This window comes from Chiroxiphia lanceolata, chromosome 2, assembly GCF_009829145.1.
Source record: "Chiroxiphia lanceolata isolate bChiLan1 chromosome 2, bChiLan1.pri, whole genome shotgun sequence".
Taxonomy (NCBI): Eukaryota; Metazoa; Chordata; class Aves; order Passeriformes; family Pipridae; genus Chiroxiphia; species Chiroxiphia lanceolata.
The window spans coordinates 24,181,705-24,189,985 of record NC_045638.1 but is presented as its reverse complement, the minus strand read 5'-3'; positions in this window follow the sequence as shown (position 1 = coordinate 24,189,985).

Genomic DNA, 8,281 nt, shown 5'->3' with positions numbered 1-8,281 from the left:
AGTTCTTACCCCCAAGCTTTCTCTCTGTAGAACTTAGTTCTGTTCTCTGCAACTCTGAGTCTTCCTTGGCTGCATGCTGTTTCTGCTGTTTCTCTGGTTCAGGTCTTATCAGTTGGCTTTTAGCCATAACCTCTGGACACTGCCGCCGCTTCTGCTCTGTCTCTGCTCACTCACGATGGAAAACATCCTCCAACTCACCGCTACAGACACATAGTCCAGCTTAACACTGTTCCAAGTCTCTGTAGCCCCCAGTTGGGGCTGGGGGGGGGGGGCCCAGAGGCCCCAAGGGGCTCAGAGCCCCTTCCTCTCATGGCTCACAACATGGCTACTTCTTCTAACCTAAACTACAACTCTTCTCTTCCGTTTGGTTGTGGTATGTTTACGTTTTCGCAGGAGCGCTCATTGGACAGAATTTCAAAACTTCCAGGGGTTTCCACCCCTTGGGGTCTACCACTTTTCTTATCCTCTGGGGGAAAAACAAAGTCCAAACCACTACAGTAACCTATGTACTTAAACAAGCAATTCCTACTTCCTTTCACGTACCTCACCAGTTACAAACCAGGCAGGCTTTGACTTTCCAAAGCTCATGCCTACACCTACATGCTTGGACATTCTGTTTGTATTCCTCCCATGCTGTCAATGGCTAACAAAGGAATAGGTCAGGAAAGTCCCACAGCTGGACAGAAGTGGCCTTAGGACTTGGGATGACAGGGTACAGCAAATGAATGTACTCAGCTCTATGAATCACAGAATCATAGAATGGTTTGAGTTGGAAGGGATCTTTAGAGAACATCTAGAGCAATGCTGCTGCCGTAGGCAGGGACATTTTTCACTAGGTCAGGTTGCTCAAAGCCCCACATAACTTGACCTTGAATAGATCCAGGAATAAGATATCACAAGTTTGCCGAGCAGTGTCTTACCACTCTCACCATAACAAATACCTCCTTTTGTCCAACCTAAACCAACCTTCTTTCAGTTTAAAACTATTGCCCTTGCTTCTGTTTATACAGACCTTGGTAGAAGGTCTCTCTCCATCTTGCTTATAAGCTCTCTTCATATACTGAAAGGCCACAATAAGGTGTCCTGGAGCCTTCTCTTCTCCAGGTTGAATAACCCCAACTGTTGGGGTTATCGTTCCTGTTGGGACAGTTTTTTAACACCAGTCCCTGCATTCCTATTAATATGGATTCATTTCCAAACTCCATTCTTTGTGTTTCAAAGAACAAATGCTTCCTACTGTTGACACTACCTTGAAGATAGGTACAGCAACAAGTGAAGGTAAAGCAAAATTAGGAAAAAAAAAAATTGACTGACATTGTCATGGAAACAGAAGAACTTGCCAATACAAACAACTTAATAATATAGCTGCGTATCAGAAAAACACTTTGACCTCCTGCTGTAGCTTCAAAGGAAGGAAAAGGAAAAAAGTCCCTGTTTTGCACCAGAGATGTGTATTTATACTGAGTGGTTTTGTGTGTGCGACAACATGTTCTTGTGTTTTTCTGAGGGAGTGGGAATGTCAGCACATTAGTGTGTATCTGCGGTGTGACAGTGTATCAGTGTATGTGAGTGAGAGTGTTTACACATATGATTGCTGGAGTGTGGGTGTCTGTGAGCACCTTTATGTAAGTGCTGAGTTCTGCACTTGGTCCCAATGACCCCAGGCATGGGGAAGAGTGGCTGGAAAGCAATCCAGCAGTAAAGAACCTGGGGGTGCTGGTTGACAGCCAGCTGAACATGAGCTGGCAGTGTGCCCAGGTGGCCATGAAAGCCAATGGCATAAATATCATAACCCAGACTGTTTCTCTCAGTTGTGTTTGTATATGTACTGCAGTACCTTGCCTGTTTCCACAGTGGGGAGAGGTTTCCTTTGGGCTGGGCAAGTCAACTGGCAGATCCTCTGGTGTTAACGTGGCAAGTGGCTTCTGCTAGATTTGTATCCCAATGCTTGAATGTCTCAGCACCCGTTGCTCTCAGTACAGTTATCAACAATTGTTCAGTTTTCCCAAAGGCTGGTGTATGATAAGGGAAGTGATGCACCCAGTCCTTGCCCGTGCTCCTTGGCTCAGGTGTCTATGACATTGTTTTGGAAATGAGTCACATTGTCTGATTCAGTTCTTTTGGGAGTGCTGTGTCACCACAGGAGTTGTTTTTCAAGGCCCAAGAGAGTGTTCTTGGCAGTGGCATGGGTCACAGAGTGTGTTTCCAACTACCCAATAGCCGCCCCCACCTTAGTAAGCACCTGAATGCTTACCATGGGAGCATGTGGTCCTGTGATATAATCCACCTCCCAGGTTTCCTCATATAGGTATTTCAGACATTATTTCCTGTACCAAAAAGGCTTTAGCCACTTGGGTTCTATGACTGTGGTGCTATAAATAGCTCACTCTTATGTTCCCAGTCCAGATCCATCTGAGCCATTTCAATTGTAACACCCTGGTTGTCCTGGTTTTGGTTGAGACACAATTCTTTTTTTTCTAAGTAGCTGGTATAGTGCTTTTTATTTTTTTTTAATTTAGTATGAGAATAGTGTTGATAACACACTGATGCTGTAGCTGTTGCTAAGTAGTGTCTAGTCTAAGTCAAGGACTTTTCAGTTTCCCATGCTCTGCCAGTGAGAAGCTGCATGAGAAGCTGCACAAGAAGCTGGGAGGAAGCATAGTCTGGACAGCAGACCCGAACTGGCCAAAGGGATATTTTATAACATAGAATGTCATGCCCAGTATTTAAACTGGGATGGCTACCCAGAAGGGGCTAATTGCTGCTCGGGCATGGGGTGGGCATCTGTCAGTGGGTGGCGAGAAACTTAATTGTGCATCACTTGTTTCTCTTGGGTTCTGTTTCTCTCTCTGCACTCCCTTATCATCACAATTATTGTTATTATTATTTGCATATTTAGTATAATTATAATTATTATTTTGTTTCAATTATTATTTTACTGTTATCTCAACCCACAACTTTTACCTTTTCTTTCTGATTCTTCTCCCCACTGAAGGCTATAGTGGGGGGAGTGAGTAAGTGGCTGTTTGGCCTGTAGTTAACAGGTGGGATTAAACTAAGACAGTCCCTGTTTGGGATCCAGTGTGGGGCATGAAGAGTTGAGATAATGATATATTTGACCAGTGAGTGTTAAAACAAAGTGGCTATAAACATTTATTTTACTAGTTTAAGAGTTGTTGGCCATCATCTCTCTTTGCTTTCAGAGTTCCTGTGTGTGTGCTTGGAAGTGCGTTATACAACCACGTTCTTGCTGCAAGTATTCCCTGTGGTGATATTTATGGAGACTGGACTAAGACTATCATCGTTGTTCTTTGCAGTGCTGGATTGCGGTGTGACAGAACCGCGGGTCCTGAGCCCTGAATCCTCTCAGCGCTTCCGTCTTCTTCGTGCTTCGAGCGTCATCTGGTGGGAATCGTCAATAACTACACATTTGCCTTCCCTCGGGAAGAGGGAGAAATATCCTCCAGCGTTTTTTTCCTTCGTCCTTACCTTCCTCCCGAATTCTTCGGAAGCCCTACAGCCCTCTAGGTTGGTTACAGTAACGTTTGAGAATTTAAAAAATTTTGACTATAGAGTCAGAGAATGGCGTGGGTTGCAAGGGACTTCAAAGATCATCTAATTCCAACCCCATGTCATGGGCGGGGGCAGTTTTCACTAGATCAGATTGCTCAGAGCCCCATCCAACTTGACCTTGAACACTTCCAGAGATGGAGCATCCACAGCCTCTCTGGGACACCTGTTTGAATGCTTCACCATCCTCTGAATAAAAAACTTCTTCCTATAACATATGATCTAAATCTGCCCTGTCTTGGTTTAAAACCATTGCCCCTTGTCCTATCACTATCTCCGTGTACAAAAAATCAACCTTCAACTTGATTATAATCTTCCATAAGTCCCCAAAGCCTTCTCTTCTCTGTGCTGATCAACCTCAGCTCTCTCAGCCTGTCTTCATATGAGAGGTGCTTCATCCCTCTGAATATCGTTTGAATACATCTGAAAGGAACCCTTTGCTGGGAATCAGAACACGCTTGCATGTAGTTGAAATCTTGTTTAGGGTTAAACAATTATTGGTGAGCACCTCGAACTCCGTGAAAAGCACTGCAGTTTGAAAGCGGAGCAGAGGGACTCAAACTCCAACAGGTACTTCAGCTACTCAAACCTTAGTGACAAGCATAGCAGTTACTTCAATTCCTGCAACCACCACCAGAGCCACTCAAACTCCAGCAACAGTCACTGCAACTACTCACATTTTAGTGACAAGCACTTGGGCTACTCAAACTCCAAATACTTTAACCCTTGTGACAAGTATGATGGCTATTCACATCCTGGTGACAAATGCTACAGCCAGTCAGACTTCAACAGTGATAAGTGCAGATGAAAGAGAAAACCAACCTGTGCTGGTATTTGTTGCTCCTGTACAGAAGAAGAAATGCACACAAAAGTCATCTCATCCCATAAAGAAGGACAAGGAGGTGAAGAGGACAAAGCACGATCATCACAGGAACATGAAGTCTCAGAACAAGAGGTTACCACCACTCAATCCTAATCCTTGAGTGAACAGCAGGAGATACAAAAAGATTTCAGCCGTTATCCAGGTAAGCCTATTACCACCTAGCTGCTCCAGTGCCAGAATAATGAGGATAGCAAGGTATTAGAGGGTAGGGAGGCCAAGGAACTGGGATAAATTCCAGGGAATTGACAAAGCAATTAGAAAAATTACTTAAGTCCTTCACATCTGGAGGAAACTCCTGTCACATGTGAGCGAAAAATATCCCTACAAGGAAGATATTACGTGTCACCTAGCTAAATGGACTGCAGGAGAGAAAGGTATCCAATGTCAGAGGGAATTGGCTATGCAAGTGAAGGTCTGTTATGACCTGAATGACATTCACTTACCCACAGATCCAGATGGAGTTCAGTGCCTACAACCCATGTGGTAGAAACTTTTAAAGAGTGTGTCATCAGTGCACACTAACCCATTGGCATCGCTCTGCTGGAAAGGTGATGGGCCCCTAACAGTGGATGCTTTCGTCAGCCAACTCCAGGAAAATGCAGACAATGGGCAACTAAGAACAACTTATTTTTCTCACTAATGGCACAGTGAGAAGGATAAGGAACCCAGGTGTACACTAGACCCACCTGTCCGTCTTTCAAATGTTAACGCTGCTCTGAGTATAGGAAATATTTCTGAGGTGCACTGAGATGGTCACAGACAGGAAGCATGCACCTACTTTTGGGAGAACATATAGAGGTCCAAACAAAAATACCACTCCAGCATTGGCGGGTTTCATTTTGCACTTGTTAGTGGATGTTACAGCAGAACCCCTCCCAATCACCTACCAAAGGTCTTGGGAATCTGAAGAGTTCTCCACTGACTGAAAGCTCACCAGCGTTTTTCCTATTTACAGGGAGAGTATAAGGGAAAACCCGGAAAACTACAGATGTGTTAGTCTGACCTCTGACCTGGAAAAATCATGGATAAGATCTTATTGGGTACTACTGAAAGGCATTTAACATGAAATTTATATATATGTATGTACATTCTGCTATTCTATCAGAGTTTCCAGAGAGAGAATTTATTTGCAGGAACTATTTAGTGCAGAATCACTCCTATGTTAAGGTGAATATATAAAATAATGAAAACAATGGCAGATGAATACAAATAAAGGTGCCTTTGGAAGGTTGCTACAGACAGCATAACAACCTCATGCAGTGCTACAGGCTGGGCACAGAGTGGCTGGAGAGCAGCCAGGCAGAAAAGGACCTGAGAGTTTGGATTGACAGGAAGCTGAACATGAGCCAGCAGGGTGCCCAGGTGGCCAAGAAGGCTAATGGCATCCTGACCTGGATCAGGAACAGTGTGGCCAGCAGAACTAGGGAAGTGATTCTTCCCCTGTACTTGGCACTGATGAGGCCACACCTGGAGTGCTGCGTCCAGTTCTGGGCCCCTCAGTTCAGGAAGGACATTGAGGTGCTGGAGCAGGTCCAGAGAAGAGCAACGAGGCTGATGAAGGGACTGGAGCACAAGTCCTGTGAGGAGAGGCTGAGGGAGCTGGGGCTGTTCAGCCTGGAGAAGAGGACGCTCATCACTCTCTAGAACTCCCTGAAAGGAGGTTGTAGCCAGGTGGGGGTTGGTCTCTTCTCCCAGGCAACCAGCAGTAAGACAAGAGAACACGGTCTTAAGCTGTGCCAGTGGATGTTTAGGTTAGATATTAGAAGAATATCTAAGAAATATAAGAAATTCTTTACAGAGAGAGTAATCAGACATTGGAATGGGCTGCCCAGGGAAGTGGTGGATTCTCTGTCCCTGGAGGTTTTTAAGATGAGACTGGATGTGGCACTTAGGGCCATGGTCTAGTAACCATGGCAGTAGTGGATCAAGGGTTGGACTTGATGATCTTAGAGGTCCTTTCCAACCTGGCTGATTCTATGATTCTATGATTCTATGATAACAGTTTTAAATGGAAACTCAGATATCAGTCATCATCCATTGCTGCCTGAGTTCAGTCATTCAAAGGAAAGTAAGCCTTCTGTCCTGTTTGTCTTTCCTTCTTTCCCTCTCTCTCCCTCTTTCTTTTTCTTTTAAAGAATTTATGTATATACCAACAGAGGTAACACTCTCCTTAGGGAAGGCAGAGATTACAGAAGCCTTAGGCATATACTTGCAAAGTTGCTGCTCACAAGTGTCAGAACATGATTCAGGTTATCTGCACACCACCTAATCTCCCAAGGAAATCTAAAAAATCAGTGTGTGTTTCCATTTTTGAAAAACAATTTGCCAGGCTGTCTAAGCAAAACAGCTACTTTGACCAATATAAATGGTAGGGCCAGGGACCTGCATGTATACAAGATCTAGCTCTTTGTCAGACTGGGATGAGAACTTAGATAAAAAATGGAAAATTTTTTTCTGGATCTTTCTCCAATTTTTTTTTTTTTTTGTAATAAAACTCATGAATAAGGTTTATAAAGAGCACTTTCAACAGCAACCACAGCCATGGATTTCCCTTTAAGAAATCTCACCTTTTACAAAAGAGATGGATGTTAGCTCTCTTCAGAATAGTTTATACCTTGCTATAAGACAGCTAAAAGCAAAAAGGGCCATGTCCAGTCTGTCCAGCTCACAAAAAAACTGCTGCAGATGATCTGCAATGTAAAAGAAACAGTCTTCTCCTTCCCGTACTTGCTTGTACAAGAGGATGCTTAATTCAAACTCTTAAGACCCTTCTGCTGCCCTTGGTCATGCACTTTTTTGCTATAGGTTTAGAGCTGCTTTTTTTTTTTTGTTGGCTCATCCCACCCAGGAGTGCACAGCCCTTGTGTTGTCCCACAAGGTGGCCATGTCTCTGTGTGCTGCTCTAGAGAGGCACTTGCCTCCTCTAAGCACTGTATCATCACTCCTGTTGACCTCTGAGATCAACACAGGCCATGTGTGTATCCATGACAATCTGCATGGATACAGTTTTTTAGGAAGTCATAGGTAATTTAAATGCTTAATAACAGACAAGTGGTGTCTTGCCCTATCTTCCTTCTGCTAAAGTGAAGCTAGTGATAGCTTAATGTGAATGAATACATATGTTAGTACCAGAATTTATAGAGATAATGAGAAATATTATTATTATTATTTCCTTATGGGATAATTTTTAGGCAGTTGAGACTTCTAGACTAAAATTTACACTAAAAATACTAAAAAAAAACCATATTCACAAGTAATAAGATCAATACAGAGTGGAGAGATCCTAAAAGCCCCCCCAAACCACCATGGATTTTTTTTCTGACAACTTATACAATGCACAAAACAGATTCTTATATTGATAGCTGGTGGAACCAAGGCACATATCTAGCATGTCCTTAAACCCCCTGCCCTTTAAAACTTCTCAAATGTGAAAGACTCTAGGATAAACCACAATAGTGCAGGAAGATTTGAAGGTATTACCTGATCCAATGTTCTGCTGCTTTATGACTTTTCCATCACTGCAGCTGTTCTTGCAGATAGCAAGGGCTATAGGTGCTATAATAACTATGTAGAATGATTAAAAATCTACATTATTTCATTTCAGACTGTTTTCTGATGTTGAGACGAAATACATTCACATAGGAAGAGGCAATCAAGAAAAATCATTATGAGAATTTTGTAAAATATTTTTAATAGCATGTTAATTTATAAGATAATGTACTGAAAAATCACAAGCCAGTAGCGTCAGTAAATACAGACTAGATAGGACACCCACAAGGAGTCACAGGTTTTTAATATTTTTAAAAACTCTGAGTGAATGAACTCTGA